At 42.0% G+C, this 23,745-nt stretch overlaps 1 protein-coding gene across 1 annotated transcript in view; it reads left to right on the plus strand.

The window, feature by feature from the left end:
- The window catches only part of LOC307270297 (uncharacterized protein), a gene marked incomplete at its 5' end in the record, with an annotated part of 104,074 nt that overhangs the window by 69,480 nt on the left and 10,849 nt on the right, over nucleotides 1–23,745 (plus strand). The gene's annotated exons all lie outside the window — the stretch shown is intronic.

The following is a 23,745-nucleotide window of genomic DNA, read 5'->3' on the forward strand; positions in this document are numbered from 1 at the left end:
CGAAAGAGCGACCGTGATGCTGCTGGCTGCCGCGCGCAGCTGCTCAATTGCGAATATAGCCGATCTATTTTGTGTGAGTTAGCGGGGAAAAAAATGTTTTGCAGACTGTAAAACACATGAATACATAGCCTAGACTACAGACAAACCCTCTAAAATCCACTTGCCCGTTCGGGCAACCAAGAAGCAATCTCAACTTGCCCAAACATTATTTTCAGTTGCCCCGGGCAAGCGGGCAACCGTTAGTGTCAACCACTGTCCTAGTGTGTCCCTTTCAAAACAAAACTTCCCACAAGCGAAAATGTGACAAAAATAAAATAAAGGCAATGAGGCACAAGGATTTCTGTCGAGACTCAAAATAAATCATATGCATCATAAAATGACATAAATCAACTTCATATAAATGGGAATTATCTATGAGAACTCTATGTAGAACAGACAGGGCTTTTAGGAGCAGCGCTGCAGCAGCAGCTGAGACGTTATATGTGTGGCCGAAAACAGTAAGAAACGCAGCAGTAACAGATGCAGACGTGCTCCAGAGGTAGACGCAGAGGAGTAACAGTCTTTCTCCTCCTCGCCTCTCTTGCAGGTCCTCGTTTAGTAATGTTGTTGCTTTAGTTTCTCTATTTACTACCTTTTGGTTAACTGCACCTTACAAGACCTACACAGACCATCTCCCCTTACATGCACACTCTACACCACTGATTCTACTGACCTCCACACTTCATTTGCTTAGAGTTTTCTGTTACTGTGGTTGAAACAAAGATTTTCTCTTTCAGGTTGTCACGCTGCACAGAGAGAGGCTGTGAGTTTTTGGCTGCGGCTCTGAGGTTGAACCCTTCAACCCTCAGAGAGCTGGAGGTGACCTGGTGTGATGAAACAGGTCTGAAGCTGCTGACTGATCTGAAGGAAGACCCCTGTTACAAACTGGAGAAACTGTCTGTGTTTTTGGACTCTGGTGCAGAACAAAGACTCCGCCAGTCCAGTGGTTACCGGTGGTGGTCCAATTGAAGACTGATTCTGATTCATTTAGTGTGAATGTGAACGGACCAATTTTGAAGAAAAAAAATCAATACAAAAAATGTTTTGTTTTATTGTCAGTAATCTGGAAAAGTTTCATGATAATACATATAAGTTAAACATTTTCAATTTTACCCTCTCCTTAACCGTCGCTCCGATTTGCTATTTCTGCCCCCTGTAGCTGCAGCAGGTAGTTGAGCAGGTTGTGATCATTGAAGCTCCTAGATATCATTTCTGGTGAACAACCTTTTACAACATGCCATGTCTGTTTTTTTTTTTAAAGGAGGTTTTGTCCCCTTGGTATAGCACTATTTTGAAGGTTATTACAAAAGGATTTGTTGTTCATATGTTTTTTTATTGTCTGATTTATAAGATTGTTTTTATTAATAACATGATGAAAATGTATTTTTAAGACCTGAACATAGTATTTTTTTAATTATAAAGTGAAAAAAGGCTGCACCAAAATCTGTTCAGTGTTCAGTAAAAACTTGTAAATTAATGTGATGAAAAAATTAAATAAGAATGTTGACAAAATAATTTAAAAAAATTATCCTGTTAACTCGATAAAACAACTCGAATAAACTCAAAAGGAAATACAATGTTGGATGTGTTCTTTAAAGGATATGATGTCACACATGGGAACATGTAGGGTTAGACAGTGAGACCATAAAACACTCTTTCTGCCTTTTCTCAGGCTTGGATGAACCGATTTCTAAAATGTTTGCACATTTCTACTACATAGGATCTCAGGGTTCAGTACACTTTCATATTTCCACTGGTGAAGTAGGTCTTAAAGGGCTTCCGTAGTTTTTAATGAACAGTCGTCAAAATCTGTTGAGGAATTTTTTTATTTTCATGATATTCAAAAAGAAAAAAAAACTTTATAGATGTTGAGTTTGTTTCACAAAATCATGACAAGCAGAGATGCTAAAGCTATATACAGCTAGCTAGCTTTATATTTGTATTCAAAACATTAGAATCACCTCAAAACAAAATTATAAATAAGTCATCAGTGGCAGAACTCTGAGCGCTTTCACACATTCGATTGGTTGGTTTCCACCTTTGCTGCGGTTCCTTTGTTCAGGTTAGAATGCAGTAATCGTACTAACACACACACACACACACACACACACAGACAGACCAAATAAGCGTGAAGGGACCTTGTTGAAGAGGAGGTATCGTACGCTTCCAGACAAATTTAGCATCAGGTTACAAATGTTGTATTAGTTGTAACCCCACACATTAGCACATTGTCAGGTCACTGAAACAGCTCTTAACATGAGATAAAGTTAGCAAGTTTTTAGCCGTGTTTATTCTACCCAACTCATTTAATATTTCACATTTCTATAGTGTTAGTTCATGGTGTATTGTTGGTGTCATTACCACAGTATAGTATATTTATAGTTTTCATTAGCAGAGTGGTCAATAGCTTTAGCATTTAGCTCGAACCTGCCTCATATCCACAGGTGTAATAAAAAAGGCCTTCTTATCTAGCTAGCGAGCTACAAGCTGTAACTAGCATATTTTCAAACTTTATTTAAACAATGTTAACGTAGCTTCTCTCAACCTGAGAACACTGTGATAGTAAAAATTATCTCAGTCCTCCCGTTCATTGATACAGACATCCGGTGACACTCTATATTAAGTCAGTAGTTTATTTTCACTCTTTACAGCATGTGGATATAGTTAAAGTAGCTACGAGGGACTTTTTAATATTTATGAAACAGTCTTGTTTTTCCTCTGATGATCATACAGAATGTTATTTTTATGTAGTTTTTCTTAATGCCTTTGTCATGGGTATACACTCACCCAGGAACAACAGCTGGCGTGGTAAAAACACTACTGCTTTTATCCAAAGGGGGCGCTAGAATGACCAAAAAGTCTAAGTTCCAGAGATAAGCTTTCCTCTAGATTAATTTTTAAATTGTCTTAAAGAGGACCTATTATACTACTTTTCTGGTCTTAATTTCTTGTTTTACACTGCTATAGAGCAACCTGACACGAATCACATCACAAAAAACTATGTAGATTTTCGGGAAGCTCTTTCTCTTATTTTGGCGATCCAGCACATCCTGTCAACACTTGAGTGTGTGTGCTTCGGCAATCTCCGCTCCCTCCGCCTGTGCATCGGCCATCTCCGCTACCCTCCCCCCCCCCTCTTGCAAACCCCACTCCGTTGTGATTGGTTACCTTCCTTCCGGAACACTTTCAGTGGCGGGAAGCGCGAGCATGGACCTATAAAGGCGCGAGGCAGACGCGAACAGGGAAGTGACAGCATTACCATACATGGAAACATCCGCGTGGTCACGTCACGAATTTTTATGCGACGTCACGAATTATGAAAGGGTAGACCGCTTTGAAGACGTGACTTCTCGACTGGCTAGAATAGTGTTTAGTGCTCTGCACAGACACCCCAGACGGTCAGCAGGGAATACGTCGAAATGCATGTAAGTCATTATTTGATAATTTAGTATGGTTAAACATGACTATAAATCATCATAACAACGTTTATAGGTCATAAAAGTCAAAAAGCATCATAGGTCCTCTTTAAGGTAAACAAGCTTGGAGTAAGATGGTGTGTCTCGCACCGAGGCCAAAGCTTTTTGATCGCCATTTACAGAGCCTAGGCTGTGAATAAACAACTTTCAGTGCACACACTACGGACAGGTAATGGATGGTGAGTAGATTTTTGCTGATTTTGGCAGAAAGTGTTCTGGATCACAATGACTGAGTAGGCCTTTCATTTTTGGTCCATTTTTTCTAAATGTTTAATGACAGGTAATAGAAACTACAGAGAACTTAATATAAAGTGTAACCATGTTCGATTCAAGATGTGTCAGAAATGTTTATTTTTTATTTGTTTTGAAGCAAAGCACCAAAGGACTGCCATACATCCACCATGACAACATGCCGACTAATGTTACATAACTATCATACACTTGCAGTGGAAAGTTTCTGAAAAAATCTATAAGAAAGCTGTTTTTTAGGCAAAGTAGGCTTTTACGTTCCTGTTGTGTTGTCACTGATCTAACCTGGTGAGATTTCTGACTGGGACTTTAAAGGTGCTACGAGGAACTTTTAAATATTTCTGAAACAGTCTCATGTTTCCCTCTGATGATCATAAATGACATGTAACAGCAAATGAGACCATCAGTGCAAAGAATGCTATTTAAAAGAAATATATAAAAAAAATATTTAAAAAATGATATTGTTTTTCTCAATGCCTTTGTCATGGGTATACGCTCACCCAGGAACAACAGCTGGTGTGGTAAAAACACTACCGCTTTTTTCCAAAGGGGGGTGCTAGAACTAACAAAAACTAAAAATTCCTCGGAGCACCTTTAGGTGAAAATTTGTTTGGTTAGATATGTTTTAAAATTGTGCACGATGCCACTTCAGTGGAAACAAAATTTACTGATTTAGAAATTCTAATAAAATAAAACCCAGAAGATAATATAGTAAATGAAGAGCGCTTTCACAATACCAGTGTGTTTGGTCTGAATCTTTGGTACATTTTGAGCTTTTTTATTCATACTGGTTCGGTTCCTCAGAGCACCTTTAACTTAAAAACTACTACTACTGAGACACCGATAGCACTAGGGTTCTCATGGGGAGATTTCACACCTGCCTAGTTTGGTTGGTTTGAAGAGGTCTCGGTACACTTCCAAACCAACTCTATCTATCTATCTATCTATCTATCTATCTATCTATCTATCTATCTATCTATCTATCTATCTATCTATCTATCTATCTATCTATCTATCTATCTATCTATCTATCTATCTATCTATCTATCTATCTATCTATCTATCTATCTATCTATCTATCTATCTATCTATCTATCTATCCTGACCAATCGTAGAGCAGTTCAAGAACTCGGTTATTGCTCCGCCCCCTGACACATCTGACCAATGACCTAAACCACTTCTGCTCTTGGACCGGTTGTTTTGAACCAAACTAGATTAGGATCCCTGCGTTCACAACTGCCCAACCGGACCAGAACTGGAGGACATTTAAACTGACCATTCATTGAACTTGTGAAAGCGCCCTTAGAACTTTAAGTGCATTGTCCCACGACAGCACGGATAATTGCTCAATTTGGCCTTTAATTATCTAATTATCTGTTGAAAATCGCAACAGTCAGAAACCTTTGTTTTCCAGCTGCAGGATCTGATTCTTGACATTGCAATGATGTTACATTTCTCTCGTGTAAGTCACGTGAATCTTGGTGTGGTGTGGAAGCGAGTGAGCTACTTGCTAAGTTTAGATCTGACAGAAGAATGTGAGGCAAGCGTTGGCATCGTCCCGTTAATGTTTAATCAGTTTCTGGGGTTTTTGGACTCTTCTTGAATCACTGGAAGAGTCCCAACTAAGAACACAGATTGAAGCCGGTTTCGTTTATACCAACAGTTTGTCTTTGGGTTTAGGGATGATGATGTACAAGCCACAGTCATTACAGTCTAATGAGCCTAAACACAAGAGCATTAGGAGAACGGTGTGTGTAGGGGCATGTAGTAGAAGAAGCTGCTGCTATCCATGTTAATCTGGAGGTCTTGATATCTGTGGTGACTCCACTGTGTAATGTGGGTTCTTCTGGGTGGTAGTTCGATGCTGGGGAAAAGGTCCGACACACTCCTTGGTTCTGGCCCATGTCTGGCGATCGGACCGTCTCCGATAGGGACTCAGGTGAAGTGGGGCATCCGGCTACAGGTTCTGCAAAGAGGGGCGAGAACGAAAGGGGAACTTTGGGTTTTTTGATGGATCGTATTTAAGTTAAAGTTCTTTCACACACAGTTTGATTTGTGTACTTTTACTGAAAAGAGACAGCACTGTCCGTACTGTGTGCCTAGGTTTTGTAAACTGGTATCTAAACAAAGGGGTCTAACAAAATGGCTTCTTTACAGAGCCTAGGCTGTGTTCTAAAGTTGTATCTACAGTATCTATCTGTCTGTCTATCTATCTATCTGTCATTCTGTCTGTCTGCCCTCTATCTATCTATCCATCTATCCATCTATCCATCTATCTATCTATCTATCTATCTATCTATCTATCTATCTATCTATCTATCTATCTATCTATCTATCTATCTATCTATCTATCTATCTATCTATCTATCTATCTATCTATCTATCTATCTATCTATCTATCTATCTATCTATCTGTCTGTCATAATAATGTTATAATATCAGCTCCAACATGATCCATATATATATATATTTATTTACCGCTTACGTGGCCTTTGCTACTTTTGTGCGCTTCATCCTTTTCCTCCTCATGAGGGTGACCTGAGGCCTCTTCAACCCCGCGATCAGCAGCAGCAACCTGGGCCGCGACTTGGTGAGCCAGCTTCTCAGTAGCGTCCCCTTGGGAAACCTGCGACAAACACAGCAAGAACAGACTGTTAAAAGGTGCTCCCAGTGTGTGTTAATTCTAGCGCCCCCCCCCCCCCCCCCCTTTGGTCTAAAGCAGTATTTTCTTCAAAACAAACACAGCAAGAAAAGATGGTTAAATTGTCTCAGAGGAAAGAAAAAATGCTTAACTATATAAAAATAGCATTTGTGTGGCCATGGCCACACATACACGGATTATTTTTTTTAAAACGCTTTTTTCCCCCTCCGTCGTTTGCAGAAAAATTCCCGAACACACAATGGTGTTTTAGAATATCTCCCGGTTCGCCAGTCAACTCAAAAAAACGATTGAAAACACTGATGTAATGATGCCAGGCCAGTAAGTACACTGAGCGTCTTCTTGAGCGAGGGTGGAGCAAACACACACACACACACACACACACACACAACCAAACACACAGACACACACACACACACACACACACACAAACACACACACACACACACACACACACACATAGATGCTCAATAGATGGAAATAACACATTGAGGTCATGACGCCAGCCTTTCACAAAATCAAATACAGAGTTTTCCTAAATCTCCACTTTGGGGCGAAAGGTTTCTAAACGCTATGTGGACAAAAGGCAAAATCACAGAAAAAGATACCGGACGTTACAGAATACCCTCGTTATAATTTAAAACCTTCCAAAGACCTATCAGTGCAACAGAAGCAATTCAGAAGATGTTCCGACTTTGCACTGAACTATTGCAGCCAACTTCCAAAGTTAGTTGAGTAAAGTTTTCTTTATTAGCCAATTTACACAAGGCTTCATTGAAATTTGTCTTTTCACATCTCCCCTCTCAAGTTCCCACACTCCAGAGGGGGTCCTCACACAGGGTCAGCCATAGTACAGCGCCCCTGGAGCAGTTTGGGGTTAAGTGTCTTGCTCAAGGACACAATGGTAGAGATGGTGGTGCACCGTAGATGTAATAGCAGCCACCACTAGTTTTACTACTAACACCAGACCAACATAACCACAGGAACATCTCTAGAGAAAAAATCTGCAGCCTAGGCTCTGTAAACTGGCATGGTGCTAGCTACGGTGGGCCCTTTCTTTACATGCCAGTTTACAGAGCCTAGGCTGTGTATTAACACTGGATAACTCTTTAGCGCAGCACACACAGTAAGGATAGGTAGAGGATCATGAGGAGATATTCACTGATTTTGACAAAAAGATAGATTTTGACAACTAGCATTTCTCCAGAATCACTGAATCCACCTTAAAAAAGTATAAAGTCAAATTTGGTCGCATACTTTATTTGTGAACAGGCAAATAAAATATAACATTTGACCTTAGTTAGGTTCTTTCCACACACACACACACACACACACACACACACACACACACACACACACACACAGAGCCCTGGTCAACCATAGACTGTATATAAGGTTGTGACCTGCTGAGCGCGACGAAAAAAAAAAAAAATGAAAAAAGAAGCCCGTCGCGATTGTTTGTGGTTTGTGCTGCTCAGCAGAGTGAGAGAGCCAGAGAGAGATCTAGCAGCGTGTGGACCAGGACGCCATTGTTGTGTCAGTGAGGCTCCAGGTTAAATGTACCGAGGGGAACATTGTTTGTTTGGCCAACACTAACACACACACACACACAGAGACGCACACACACACACACACACAGAGAGACGCACACATACACACACATTCAGAGACGCACACACACACACACACACACAGAGAGACACACACACAGAGACACACACATACGCACACACACAGAGACGCACGCACGCACACAGGCACAAACGTGGACACACAAACACATACAAACATATGCACAAATGCACACAAACAAGCAAACACACACGAACACGCACGCACTCCCATACACACACAAACAAACACACGCACACACACAGGTTTTTGAATGGTTTTCTTCTTCCATCCATCTGTAGATTCTCTGACCTCAAATTCACCTTTCGGACTCCCTTCACGTTGGGCCTTCATTTGTTTAGTTAGTTAAAAGTTAATAGTTAGAAGTTAATAGTTAATAGTGAGTAGTTAGTAGACCTTGTTCCTGTCAAATTCTGCTCCTTCCGTTTCCTTAATAGGTTCCCTTCAGATTCGTCTGTTAAAATCAGTTCCGGTGTGTTGCCAAAAAGTGATCTTCTGCCAAAAAAAGTGATTTCAGTCCACGGCACAACTTAAAGCTACGCTATATCTCCCAGTTATATTATAGCTCATGTGTGTCAAGACGCTTTTATCAGGATCATGTACAAATTAGACATATCTATCTGTCCCTGGTATTAGCAAAGATAGCATATGTCTTTTTCCAACTTTTAACATTACTTGTCACGGAAAAATCACAATCGTGTTTGATGTTCATAGCGTAATAACATTTAGGTGATTATAAAGCATTTCATATTCTAGTTTATATTTATGTGGGACATGTTAGAGCCCATTCAGTCCATTTTACCTGCTGAAATACATTTTAAATTTGACTAAAATCACTTTTTAGGCAGCCCATCTGATCTCTTTCTTTTTGGCAACACTCCGGTTGACTACCTTACCTTCACCGCATCGCTCCACTTTAAAAACTTCTTCGAAATTCTTAGAAACGATGACACCATCTTGATTTAGCAGCAGCAGTGTTGACTAGCCTATTAAGATTGTCCAATGTATTTAAAGTTGCCCCCCTCCTCCCTCCTTATAATTTAAACCAAAGCCTCATAACCAACACTACACACTAACTAACTAACACCCTCTGTTACTAACCGATCACCGACGTCCTTCGACTCAGAATTTGCCGGTAACTTAGACATTGTCCCGGTTCCGTCCCCCCGGCCCGCAAGCGACGAGAGCTCACCCTTAATAATAACACCTGATTCAACCGAACACACAGGCTGCCAGACCACCACCATCATCACAGCAACGTCACAAACGTTTTGACACCACTTCAAACCGTTCCTACTCTCTCATTCCTCGTGCGGGAAAAACCTAATTCGACGTGTTTAAAATGTTCGGCAACTTTCGTCCATTCGTCGCGTCATTCAAACTTTCCAATCACATGTGTGGTGTTCGACTTATACAGCTTTGATTGAAGGCATGTTGAAAAAAAAAGTCATCTTTTTGAGATTTTTTTACAATGGAAGCGGATGAGACGGAATGTTGAGTAAATTTTTCAGTTTCAACATGATAAGAAACATCCATCCAATATCTATCTATCTATCTATCTATCTATCTATCTATCTATCTATCTATCTATCTATCTATCTATCTATCTATCTATCTATCTATCTATCTATCTATCTATCTATCTATCTATCTATCGATCTATCTATCTATCTATCTATCTATCCATCTGTCCATCCATCCATCCATCTATCTATCTATCTTTCAGACCACAAACACTTACCTTAAAATCATCAATCAAAAAGTCCAAGTTCCCACATCTAAAAACGGAATTGTTTAAAGTCTCTCAATCAACTCAACACACACAACTTGGCAGTTTACTCCCCCTCCACACAAGTAGCCTACGAACAGCACAGACAGAAAGCGAACGGTCCTTACCAATTGACCCCGCACATTTGTTAGGTTATGCCCCCGGCGTGTCCCTGCACAGGCACATATATGATCCCAAACGCTCTGTTTTCCTCTCGCGCTAGAAGGTTCACCCAGGGCCGCTGAAACAAATGTGTCCAATAATAGGAGGCGGTGTGTGTGTGTGTGTGTGTTCAGTGTGTGTGTGTGTGTGTGTGTGTGTGTGTTTGGTGTGTGTGTGTGTATGGTGTGTGTGTGTGTGTTCAGTGTGTGTGTGTATGTGTGTGTGTGTGTGTGTGTTCAGTGTGTGTGTGTGTGTGTGTGTGTGTGTGTTCAGTGTGTGTGTGTGTGTTCAGTGTGTGTGTGTGTTTGGTGTGTGTGTTTGGCGTGTGTGTGTGTGTGTAATAGGAGGCGGTGGAGCGGTAGAAAGGAGGGTCCACTCAGCACTTCTCAACCCGGCGCTCTAAGCCAATCAGGAGGCGGCAAACTCACCCTGTTGCCATGACGCCTGGAACGCCTGGGGGGTGAAGTTTTTTTGAACTTTATTGAACAATTCTCAATACATAAATAAAAAGTACTCCATATATCTTATCTGCATTCCAAATCACATACTTTTTCTTTTTACTACACTACATACTAAAGTACAGAAGAGTTTTAGTCTTTTTACTACACTACATACTAAAGTACAGAAGAGTTTTAGGGCCACAGACAGGAGAGGAAAAAAAAATCAGATAAGGAAGATTTTTTCATCATTATGTCAAGAAATATCAAGAATAAAGATGAATACTCCAAAATGCTATTGGAGTTAGTGGGGCATTTATGTATTTTCAGCATACTACAATTGACTTGCATGTATTGGGACATCATAAATCTCTTTCTGGCATACTAAATAGTATGGAAGTATGGGGCTTGGAACGCAGGGGCAATCTGCTTACATAAAAATAAAGATAAATTAATATACATGCATACATATAGACTTACTTAATCGATAACTTATTATAACTTCTAGACACTATTGTTGGTAGCCTAGTACACTGTATTACAGGACAAATATCCAGTGTGAGTTTGGTCCTGTTTCAGCGTAGCTTTACAAACTCCCAATGAGTCGACGGTGGAGGAAATTGAACTATAGCCTGGGGTGGTAGCATGTCCTACAGTTATCTAGGTTCCTCCCACTAACCATGAGGTCTCTGGTTCCTCCTCCCAGTAACCATGAGGTCTCTGGTTCCTCCTCCCAGTAACCATGAGGTCTCTGGTTCCTCCTCCCATTAACCATGAGGTCTCTGGTTCCTCCTCCCAGTAACCATGAGGTCTCTGGTTCCTCCTCCCAGTAACCATGAGGTCTCTGGTTCCTCCCAGTAACCATGAGGTCTCTGGTTCCTCCTCCCAGTAACCATGAGGTCTCTGGTTCCTCCTCCCAGTAACCATGAGGTCTCTGGTTCCTCCCAGTAACCATGAGGTATCTGGTTCCTCCTCCCAGTAACCATGAGGTCTCTGGTTCCTCCTCCCATTAACCATGAGGTCTCTGGTTCCTCCTCCCAGTAACCATGAGGTCTCTGGTTCCTCCCAGTAACCATGAGGTCTCTGGTTCCTCCCAGTAACCATGAGGTCTCTGGTTCCTCCTCCCAGTAACTATGAGGTCTCTGGTTCCTCCTCCCAGTAACCATGAGGTCTCTGGTTCCTCCTCCCAGTAACCATGATGTCTCTAGTTTCTCCCAGTAACCATGAGGTATCTGGTTCCTCCTCCCAGTGACCATGAGGTCTCTGGTTCCTCCTCCCAGTAACCATGAGGTCTCTGGTTCCTCCTCCCAGTAACCATGAGGTCTCTGGTTCCTCCTCCCAGTAACCATGAGGTCTCTGGTTCCTCCCAGTAACCATGAGGTCTCTGGTTCCTCCTCCCAGTAACCATGAGGTATCTGGTTCCTCCTCCCAGTAACCATGAGGTCTCTGGTTCCTCCTCCCAGTAACCATGAGGTCTCTGGTTCCTCCTCCCAGTAACCATGAGGTCTCTGGTTCCTCCCAGTAACAATGAGGTCTCTGGTTCCTCCTCCCAGTAACCATGAGGTCTCTGGTTCCTCCTCCCAGTAACCATGAGGTCTCTGGTTCCTCCCAGTAACCATGAGGTCTCTGGTTGGATCCCCGGCACCAGACAGGAGGGTGTCAGTAGTAAAACTAGTGGTGGATGCTACTACATCTACGGTTATAATATTTTGACATGCTGGATTTTTTATTTCTATGAGCTGTAAGCAAAATAACAACACAACAAGGCTTTACAATCTTTATATGTGATCATTGTAGAACATATGAAAGTTTCACATTTTGAATTAAATTACCAAAAAATAAAAATAAAATGTGTGTTACAGATTGTGTGATCATCAGGGGGCGCTGTGTCACCAGGAAAACACTGAGAGAAGATGGGGAGTGGTTAGGCTGAGAGGTGTGTGTGTGTGTGTGTGTGTATGTGTGTGTGTGTGTGTGTGTGTGTGTGTGTGTGTGTGTGTGTGTGTGTGTGTGTGTGTGTGTGTGTGTGTGTGTGTGTGTGTGTGTGTGTGTGTGCATGCGTGCGGGTGTTACAGTGTGTGAGTGTGTGCTTGCTTCTCTGTATGTGTGTGTGTGTGTTACAGTGCGTGTGTGTGTGTGTGTGCGTGTGTTTTTCTGTGTGTATGTGCATGATACAGTGTGTGTGTGTGTGTGTGTGTGTGTATGTTACATTGTGTGTGTGTGTGTGTGTTACAGTGTGGTTTACAGAGTGTGTGTGTGTGTGTGTGTGTGTGTGTGTGCGTGCGCTGCAGAGGATTCCTGCTGCAGAGCGGGGAGGCGCCGCAATGCAGAACATCACATGAGACGGAGGAACGCCGTCAGCTGTTCTTCAGGGATTTCCCTTCAGTTTGGAAATGATCCAGAATTGAATCGAGTCGGGTTCAGACACAGTTTAGATTGAGACACTGCAGCAAAATACACCCTGCGTTCCAATCCCCATACTTCCCTACTATTTAGTATGCCAGAAAAAAGATTTAGGATGTCCCAATACATGCACGTCAGTTGTAGTATGCTGTAAATACATAAATGCCCCACTAACTCCAATAGCATATTGGAGTATTCGTCTTAATTCTTGACATCTCGACGTAATGAAAAAAAAATCTTCCTTATCTGATTTTCTTTCTTTCCTGTCTGTGGCCCTAAAACTCTTCTGTACTTTAGTATGTAGTGTAGTGAAAATAAAGAGTATGTGATTTGGAACGTAGGGACAGTGTTTTACCAGGCACTGCTCTATTAGATATCTGCCTATTTATCTTCCATAACATGTCTTCTTTCATACTAGTATAAATCAAAGGTCCAACATGTACATTCAGGTGTTTATTTGACTAAACCTTGTCTGTTTGTGTCTGTATATTTCTCCTATACAACCATCTTTACGGACATTATCTCAACATTAGTTTTTTTTCTCCAATATTCTGAACCAAAAATCTCAACTTCTAAAGCACTTACATCAACTAAACTTTCCATAATCATTCTCAGCACTATTCTGAAGGTTATTACAGAAGGATTTGTTCATATGTTGTTCATTGTCTGATTTATGAGAAATAGAATTTTTTGATTTATAAAATGAAAAAAAAGGCTATCCAAAATTTGACACTAATATGTTGTGAAAATGAAATAAAGATTTTGACTAAAGAGATGCAAATTCATGCGTACTTAGTTGTGTAATTTTTTTTTACATAATTATTAAAAAAAAAAAATGAAAAAATTGCAATACAAAAAATAACAGTTTGTCCAAGTGTCCCTGGGCTAAAAGACACTGAACCACAAATAGCTCACGATGGTTAGCTTGGTTAGTGTGGTAGTTACTGCTGTGTGTGTGTGTGTGTGTGTGTGTGTGTGTGTGTGTGTGTGTGTGTGTGTGTGTGTGTGTGTGTGTGTGCGAATGGGAGACAAACAATGCCAAGCGCTTAGGATAAAAAGGCCCTTTATATATACAGTTCTGGATAAAATGAAGAGACCACTCCAAATGTTCAGTGTCTCTCGTTTTACTATTTATAGGCATATGTTTGAGTAGAATGAACATTTTGGTTTATATCCTACAAACTACTGACAACGTTTCTACCAAATTCCCCCCCAAAAATATTGTCATTAAAGAGCATTTCCATGAAGTAATGTAGAGATGAAGATTGAAGAAAAATCCAGACCGGTCTCTTAATGTTTTCCAGAGCTGAATATGCGCAGCCCATTTGCCATTTTGTTAAAATAAACTTAAATGAACAACAAATTGAAGATACAAAAAGTAGAAAGTAGAAAATCATTTATTGTGATTATTTTATAAATATTCTTTGTGCCGATACAGATTTCATTCCTGACGATAAGTGAAGAACAGAAATATATATCCGTGGTTACTTCAAGAGTTATCTCTCAAGTTTTTCCTCCACTTAGATTAATTCAGAAACAGTGCATAAGTGATATTAGTAGCAATGCAACTAGACATCGACTGATAACCGGTTTCAAAGTATATACCGTGTGTGTGATATGAAAAAGTCAAGCCCTGCGTTCCTAATCACATACTCTTTCTTTTTTCTATTCTACATACTACATCCGACGATAAAAATAATCTAGTTAGGATGCAGTAGGCATACTATTGGGACATACTTTACTCCTTTATTTCAGCATTGCTCCTTGATCTTGCCTCTTGCTTTTATATCCGTCTCATCCCCGTTTGTTTTCATATGGAGGCTTCGTCGATGTGACGTCACTTCACGTGCGCACCGGATTGTGGGTCAGAATCCCCCAAATAGGATGCACTTTTCAACACTAACAATCTTGGCCGGATGAAGTAGGACATCCGGGTACTTCTAACCATCCTAAATCTGGCCACAAGAATCGGGACATCCTAAATCTTTTTCCTACCAAACTATATAGTAGAAAGTATGCGATTCGGAACGCAGGGTAAGGTTGTAGAACACACAGGATGTCAACAGACAAGTTTATTGATGTTCAGAATATTCCTGCTTCATAACTTTGACTCGAAAAGAAATGTGTAGAAATATGTTGCTTAAAAAAAATAAACAGATTATGTCCAGCGGGATTTTTTTTTACCCAGACATTTCAAAATAAGACATTTTTCGAGCGGTAATCATGATACAGTGATAGTGAAACAGTGGTATTTTAGCTAAAGGTATTTAGAAACAGTGCATAAGTGATATTAGTAGCAGTGTAACATTGAGGTGCTCTTCATGCACAGGCGGCGGTCGTTACATGTGACCAAAGCTAAAGGCAAAGTCAGTCTGTCCATAAAACTAACAATAAAAGCTTTATTTTGTTTCTAGGGGCGCTCCCACCCCCCACCCCCCACCCCTTCCTCTTCACAGCAGACCCCCCACCCCCCCTTCCTCTTCACAGCAGACCCCCCGGGTTAGAATCCAGCCCGGGTTGCTCTCTGCATGTCATTCCTCTCTTTGCCCCATTCCAACTCTGTCTCTCCAAATCTGTCTAATAAAGCAAGAAATGCAACAAAAATATATATATATTTCGTAGCAGCGCCATGCACAAACACACACAGCCAAAGTGCATCTGTGTGAATGCCGGCGATGTTTGAGGGTGGGGGTGTGTGTGTGTGTGTGTGCATGCGTTTGTGTGTGTGTGTTTTGTTGCAGATCAAGTAAGTAGGCAATGTAATGTTTTCATTCCAAGTTGATGGTATAGTTTAGTTTTCTCTTCTATATTGAAGGGAAGGGACTATGGAACAATATTGTTTCGAGTGTCAAGAAACCAGACCAAATAATTTTTTTGTGGGAAAATTAAGACTTTCTTCTTCAAAAATTCATGATTTCGAATGTGGCCATTTTGGAAGATGGGGGGAGGGCAGAGAAAAAAAATGGTCTAGGTTCTTTTCTTTTTTTAAATTATTTTTTTGGCATTTTCAAGCTTTATTAGACAGTACAGAGTTGAAATGGGGAGACAGACAGAGAGAGAGAGAGGCGGGGGGAGGGATGACCTGCAGTAAAGGTCCACGGGTCGGATTTGAACCCGCAACCACTGCAACGAAGGCCGGAGCCAATATGGTACACACTCTAGCCACTACACCATCGGAGCGCTCCACGGTCTAGGTTCTTGACACCAAAACATTTCTATAGACACTTCAATTTAGAAATGAAAACTAAACTTTTCCATGAACTTGGAATGAACTGCCCTGCGTTCCAATCTCCAACACTATCTATTATTTAGGTGCATTTTGGTAGAACACATTTGGGACGCAGGGTTCATGTCCAGGCACCACACTATAAAGTTCCACAAACAACCACCGGCCAATCAGACAGACAGACAGACAGACAGACAGACAGACAGGCAGACGGTTAATTTGCATATTATGACAACGCAATGATGTCACAGCTAAACAGGAAACACAAGACACACAACATTTCTAATGAACCGTCTCTTACAAGCACCTAAATTAAAGGAGCTACGAGGAACTTTTGAATATTTCTGAAACAGTAAATTTTTTCCTCTAATGATCATAAATTAGATGTAACAGCAAACGAGACCATCAGTGCAAAGAATGCTATTTTTATATAGTTTTTCTTAATGTCTTTGTCATGGGTATATATTCACCCAGGAACAACAGCTGGCGTGGTAAGAACACTATTGCTTTTGTCCAAAGGGGGCGCTAGAATTAACTAGAAGTGCAATGAAACGGTATTCATGGATCAGGTTTTTCGTCAGTATATTTTATGGAAGCTCAGTTACATCATGTTCACAGTTTATTCGAAGGGCTTGTCTTTGTACCATTTTAAAAGTACACTACACTATGTAACTTTGTGTGTGTCAGAGAAGTGAAACATTTTCTAAGGTTTATTCTCATACTAACTGAACAAACAAACTTTCCTCACAGGAAAATGTGATCCCTGGAACACTGTTTGAAGTTAGAAAGCTTCCTGAAAAGTTACTGTTTCACTGTTGTTGTTTACAGCAGCAGGGCCCACAGTTTGGTTTACAAACATATTCTAGTCTTACGCTTGGTTCCAGGTTCCTCAAAATAATTTGATTCATGATGATAGAATTATTCAATACTAAGAATTACATGTAGAGAAAATATGTTTTGTAAACTAACTGCAGGCTCTGTGAATGTAAACAAATCCTCCTCTGAAACTGCATAGTGACCCTTTAAACACAAAACAAAGTAAATACAAGACACACACACACCCACACACACACAGACACACCCACACACACAGAGACACACACACAGACAGACCCACACACACAGAGACACACACACAGACAGATAGAGACACACACACAGGCAGACAGAGACACACACACAGACACACACACACACACAGACAGACACACACACACAACCTTTAACTCCTGTGTGATGACTGAGTGCAGACCGTGTTTATAGAGGTGAGGAGATTTAGCTGTTTCCTGGAACCAGAGTAATGCTCCAATAAAGTTCACTTTCCTTCCACAAGACATCCGTTAAGATCAGCTGAGTGAAAGCAGTCCTGTTTAAAAAGGTGCTACGAGGAACTTTTAAATATTTCTGAAACAGTCTCATTTCTCCTCTGATGATCATAAATTACATGTAACAGCAAAACGAGACCATCAGTGCAAAGAAATGCTATTTTTATATAGTTTTTCTCAATGCCTTTGTCATGGGGTATATGCTCACCCAGGAACAACAGCTGGCGTGGTAAAAACACTACTGCTTTTGTCCAAAGGGGGCGCTAGAATTAACACGCACTAGAAAGTTCCTCGGAGCACCTTTGAGCATGATGCATATTCAAACATTTTCCATTTGATTTCAGATACAATTATCAAACTTGTAACCATTCAACATGCTGTTTTCAGCTCAACAACATAGAAACATGCATACACTGATTGCTATAAGAACACCCCCCCCCCCTTGCATTTTTAACCTTTATTTATACAGGTAAATCCCATTGAGACCAGAGACTCTTTTTCAAGGGAGACCTGTTTTCCTTTCCCACGTTACCATTCACACACACATTCATACACCGATAGCAGCAGCAGCAGCAGCTACCACGCAGGGTGCAAGCTAACTATCAGGAGACATTTAGGGTTCAGTGTCTCTTTGCCCAGGGACACTTGGACATGTGGCGGGGAGACGGGGGATCGAACCACCGACCCTGTAACCCAGAGGACGACCGCCCTACACACTTCACCACAGCCGCCCTGTGCATCGGACACACATAGCGTCTCCATCTCTTTTAGGACTATATATATATATTCTAATTCTTTCACATTCATTCCTGATATAAAAACGCGAGCGGTCGGCCTGTGTGCACAGTGTTTAAGTTTCTGAGAGAACACAGAGCTAATGTCTGACTGAAACGTGACCACTGGCCGTCAGCTCAAAGTCTGGTCCACAGCCTCCTTCATTCGGATTGCTTTGATAAACCCTTTTCCCTTCATCACAGTGACAAAGTCCTGTTAACAAAAACTGTTAAAAAAATGAAGATAAAGCTAAATTTGTTATAATATTATTACATATTATTATCATTATTGTTATTGCTGATATCACGAAAAGTTTTCTGAATGCTAGCAACCTTCCCAGGGATCAGAATGCGCCTTCGTCATTTGTGAGGGGGGGGAGGGGCTCTCATGGTGTAGTGGTTAGACCCCCCCCCCCCCCCCTCTCTCTCTTCCCCCATAGAGTCTCAGTCCTCTTCACAGCAGACCCGGGTTAGAATCCAGCCCGGGTCGTTCTCTGCATGTCATTCCCCTCTCTGACACATTTCATCTCTGTCTCTACACACTGTCTAATAAAAGCAAAAATATTCCTAAAAAAAAATTGTCCCCTATGTCCAGTAGGGATGCACCATATTGAATTTTTTCCCGATATCCGACCGCCCGAAAATTTTGAAACTCACGCCCGATAACCGATATATAAATGATAAATTGACTCCACTTATTTAGCGCTTTTCCCTGTTTTTTTCACAGACCCAAAGCGCTTTGCATTGTTTTGTGCACATTCACCCATTCACACACACATTCACACACCGATAGCAGCAGCAGCTACCATGCAGGGTGCAAGCTAACTATCAGGAGACATTTAGGGTTCAGTGTCTCTTTGCCCAGGGACACTTGGACATGTGGCGGCGAGACGGGGGATCCAACCACCAACCCTGTAACCCAGTGGACGACCGCCCTACACACTTCACCACAGCCGCCCTATATAGAATTTCTTTAATCTATGATATCAAGTCTCGTCTTCCGATGAGAAATTAACATTTTATTTCGCATCGCGTTGGCCCAGCGGCAAATGCGAACATAAAATACAACGCATAATATTATTTAGTTAGATATTTTTGTATAAAATATTTTTGAATTTTATGTGAAATAAGAAAAATACTTAAATTTAAGTTATGAAAAACTTTGTGAGCGTGTCCCTCTCTCTGCTCATGTTGAAGCAGAAGTTTATCTATCGGTTTCTTATATATCGGCACGTTTTCCTGATATCCAATATTGAATTTTAAAGATGCTACGAGGAACTTTTAAATATGTCTGAAACAGTCTCGTTGTTCCTCTGACGATCATACATTACATGTCACAGCAAACGAGACCATCAGTGCAAAGAATGCTATTTTTATATAGTTTTTCTTAATGCCTTTGTCATGGGGTATACGCTCACCCAGGAACAACAGCTGGCGTGGTAAAAACAATACCGCTTTTGTCCAAAGGGGGGCGCTAGAATTAACACACACTGAAAGTTCCTCTGAGCACATTTTAAAAGCCAATATCTGCCTATATACCGATTGACAGTGTGAATAACATGGTGCATCCCTAATGTCTAGTTTAGGAGAGACTGTCTTTGTCTGAATCTGGGGACGGAGGCCGCGAGATCTCAAAGAACGACCCTGAAGACTTCCTGGATCTGAGAAGTCTCATCATCTCGCTGAGTTGACCCTCCAGGGCTTCCATACGTCCGTTCAAACACTTAATATCTCCCCTCAGCTCCTGCCTCAGCTCCTGAAACGCTGCCTGCATGCTCTGTTGAGGCTCCGCTACGATGTCATTCTTTTTCTCAGCGTCCGATTGGCCCGGGCTGTGCTCCAGCGGCGTTCTGATCCCGCCCCCTCCGTCCACTCTGTCCAATCGCAGGTCGCTCTTCGTAATCCCGCTGTCGCACGAGTCGGTTTTCTTCAACGGGATTTCGTCGTGAGATTTCGTTCTGTTGTTGTTGTTGTGATGATTGTCCGGAAGCGTTTCCATGGATTCAGCCTTGGTTACCACGACGCTGCTCCACGAATCGGCTTTCACCACCGACTCTTTGAAGCGCCCCCACCCCCGTGCTTTGGGAGGGGTCTCCGCGGACTTACAACCAATCAGATTAGCGCTGTTTAACTGTGTGGCTGTAGTGCTGTTTATTAGCTGTGTTGTAGCCGCCGCGGGGGCATTTAGCATGACACGGCCAGATGTGGAATTTGAAATTGACGTGACTGAAGTGGTGGATATAGTCGGTGCTACCATATTCTCAGTCACCATACAGATGCTAGTGGAACCCAGGATTTTAGGAGCAGCGGTGGTTGCAGAGGTGGAGGTTGTGGAGGTGGTGGTGGGGGGTGTGTGTGTGTGTGTGGCCCCCCCAGACCCTTGCTCTAAATCGGGCGCGTCGCGTTGGGATGCTAGCCGCGCCTCTCGCTGCTGGCGGAAGCGCTGGAAGAGTCTGCGGACGGGATGGTCCGGGGGGAGGTTGAGAGGAGCCTCGTTCTGCCGACGCAACATCTCCTCCTCCTCCCGCTTCACGTCGCTGATCTTACGGAAAACCATCTGGAAAAAACAGAGAGAGGGATGGAGAGAGGGATGGAGAGAGAGAGGGAGAGAGAGGGATGGAGAGAGAGAGGGAGAGAGAGGGAGAAACAGAGAGAGAGAGAGGGATGGAGAGAGAGAGAGGGAGAGAGAGAGACAGAGAGAGGGATGGAGAGAGACAGAGAGAGAGACAGAGAGAGGGATGGAGAGAGACAGAGAGAGAGAAACAGAGAGAGAGAGAGAAGAGAGAGAGACAGAGAGAGAGACAGAGAGAGAGACAGAGAGAGGGATGGAGAGAGAGAGAGACAGAGAGAGACAGAGAAACAGAGAGAGACAGAGAGAGAGAGAGGAGGGAAGTTAGTAGGGTTAGGGGCATTTTTATTTTCTATATATCATCTTTTCTGCTAATTTTTAGATTCATAATTGTAATTTTTATTTTTTAAAGATTTTTTGGGGCATTTTTCATAGACATAACTGATCTTATGGAACACCATCTGGAACACATAGAGAGCAACGTAGGGAAGTTAGTTAGGTTAGGTTTTTATTTGATAAAAAACACTTTTTTCTGCTCACATCATGTTCATTATTGTATTGTTTTTAAGATTACTGTTGTTGTTTACAGCAGCAGGGCCCACAGTTTGGTTTACAAACATATTCTAGTCTTAACGTTTGGTTCCAGGTTCCTCAAAATAATTTGATTTATGATGATAGAATTATTCAATACTAAGAATTACACGTAGAGAAAATATGTTTAGTAAACTAACTGCAGGCTCTGTGAATGTAAACAAACCCCCTCCTCTGAAACTGCATAGTGACCCTTTAAACACAAAACAAAGCAAATACAACACACGCTCACACACACACATAATAATACCCTACTACACGCACACAACCACACACACACACACACACACACAAACTGCACAGTGACCCTTTAAAGCCCCAAACTGCTTGAGTGGCAGGTGAGTAGGAAGTGAAGGTTAATGTTTCCTCTGATCAGCGTTCATTAGTGATGTCATAAGGGCTTCCTGTGACCTCAGAGTGACACGGCTTTCTGCAGCGTCAACTCAACGAGGTGATGAGGTCATCGGCAGCTTAAAGCCCCAGATAACCACGAGACAACTGCTAATGATCAATATACTGTATATACTCATTTTATCAAATTACACGTCTCTGTATCTGCATTTGTAATACGCTTTCCAAAATATGTTCAGTGTATTTTTTTGTATATTATTATTAAACAAAATGTGTCGCACGTTTGCCTGTTGACAAAAGCAGTAGTGTTTTTACCACGCCAGCTGTTGTTCCTGGGTGAGCGTATACCCATGACAAAGGCATTAAGAAAAACTATATTAAAATAGCATTCTATTGCACTGATGGTCTGGTTTGCTGTTACATGTAATTTATGATCATCAGAGGAAAAATTAGACTGTTTCAGAAATATTTAAAAGTTCCTCGTGGAGACTTTAGTACAAAACCATTGGTGTGTTATGGTGGATTTAATGCTGTTGTTTCTAATGTGATTATATGGATTCCTCTGGAGGTCGTTTCTTATTGCTCAGCCAGCCAAGCAGAACAAGACACGATGGCTTTACATTGATTTATACAGAGAGAGAGAGAGTGAGAGAGAGAGGGAGAGAGGGATGGAGAGAGAGAGAGGGAGGGAGAGAGAGAGGGATGGAGAGAGAGAGAGAGAGGGATGGAGAGAGAGAGAGAGAGAGAGGGGGATGGAGAGAGGGAGAGAGAGGGAGGGAGAGAGAGAGAGGGATGGAGAGAGAGAGAGTGAGAGAGAGAGAGGGATGGAGAGAGAGAGAGAGGGATGGAGAGAGAGAGAGAGAGAGGGAGAGAGAGAGAGAGAGAGAGAGAGGGAGAGGGAGAGAGTGAGAGAGAGGGAGACAGAGAGAGAGAGAGCGGGAGGGAGGGACAGAGAGAGAGAGACTGTGTGTGTGTGTGTGTGTGTGTGTGTGTGTGTGTGTGTGTGTGTGTGTGTGTGTGTGTGTGTGTGTGTGTGTGTGTGTGTGTGTGTGTGTGTGTGTGTGTGAGAGAGAGAGAGAGAGAGACTGTGCGTGCGGGTGTGTGTGTGTGTGTGAGAGAGAGAGAGAGACTGTGCGTGCGTGTGTGTGTGTGAGAGAGAGAGAGAGACTGTGCGTGCGTGTGTGTGTGTGTGTGAGAGAGAGAGGGAGAGCAGCTGAATCAGAATCACTGGATCTTATAACTTGGGAGATGGTAAATGGACTCTACTTATATATTGCGTTTCACTGAAAGCGCTTTTCCATTGTTTGCACACACACACACACATAAACAAACACACACACGCACACACACACTCGCTCACACACACACACGCACACAAACACTCACACACACGCGCGCACACACGCACACACACACGCACACAAACACTCACACACTCACACACACACGCACACAAACACATACACACGCGCGCACACACACACACACTCACACACACACACACACATTCACTAACAACTTGAAGCCTCGATAAGTTGTAGTCGTTAAGTTGTTGCACCCTAACATAGGAGACAATTTACTCAAACTGTAGCAGTAAGAACTAAAAGTGAAGTAAGCGATTTATTTATGTTAGCTAAAAGAACCATTCCGCTTACAGCTCCTCTAAGCGACAACATTAGTCAAACCAACCAGATTACTGTGGCTAGTCTGTTGTGAGGAAGGGCGTTGTATATAACATGTTATATACCAGAGCAGGTGGGCTGTGGAAAAGCTCTCAGTATATGATAAGGACACACACACACACACACACAGACACACACTGAAACACTCACTCACACAAACACACATACACACACTGAAACACACACACACACACACACACACACACACACACACACACACACACACACACACACACACTGAAATAGAAACAGAAAAGCAGTAGTGAGAGACACACACTGAAACACACACACACACAGACACACATACTCACTCTCTCACACACACTCACACACACACACCACACACACACACACACACACACACACACACACACACACACCACACACACACACACACACACAC

This window comes from Ammodytes marinus (genome assembly GCF_949987685.1).
Source record: "Ammodytes marinus genome assembly, contig: scaffold_60, whole genome shotgun sequence".
Taxonomy (NCBI): domain Eukaryota; kingdom Metazoa; phylum Chordata; class Actinopteri; order Uranoscopiformes; family Ammodytidae; genus Ammodytes; species Ammodytes marinus.